This window comes from Myotis davidii, unplaced genomic scaffold (genome assembly GCF_000327345.1).
Source record: "Myotis davidii unplaced genomic scaffold, ASM32734v1 scaffold534, whole genome shotgun sequence".
NCBI classification, from domain to species: Eukaryota; Metazoa; Chordata; class Mammalia; order Chiroptera; family Vespertilionidae; genus Myotis; species Myotis davidii.
The window spans coordinates 7,385,442-7,385,863 of NW_006286678.1; positions in this window are offsets into that span (position 1 = coordinate 7,385,442).

Below are 422 nucleotides of genomic sequence, written 5' to 3' on the forward strand. Positions count from 1 at the left end.
ACATAATAGAAAATGTCCACAAGGGGTCACGGGAGAGGGGAGAATTGCAACCACCACTGTGGTCTGAAGCCCTAAAAAGTTCTTATCTACCATGTCAGTTAACGCTGCTGTATATGCAAAGGCGAGTGACCCTCCAGGGCAAGGTCTCATTGAGCCGAGAACAGAGAGGAACAAAAAAGAGGACAGGGGACCCCTTACGAGAAGACGTATTTGTTCATCTGAACAGTGAGAGCCTAAGCGTGAAAATGCAGCATCACTCTGAAGACCAGCTCAGTTCTTCCTGGCCCGACCGACATTCCCACCATTCTAACTTCCAAATTCTAGAAGAAGCTAAAAAGGCTGACAAAATTAGAGGATGCAGAAACTGCTGAGTTTGTGCGTGGAGGAACTCTAGTGCTCTGTCGAGGCTGGGGGGGGGGGGG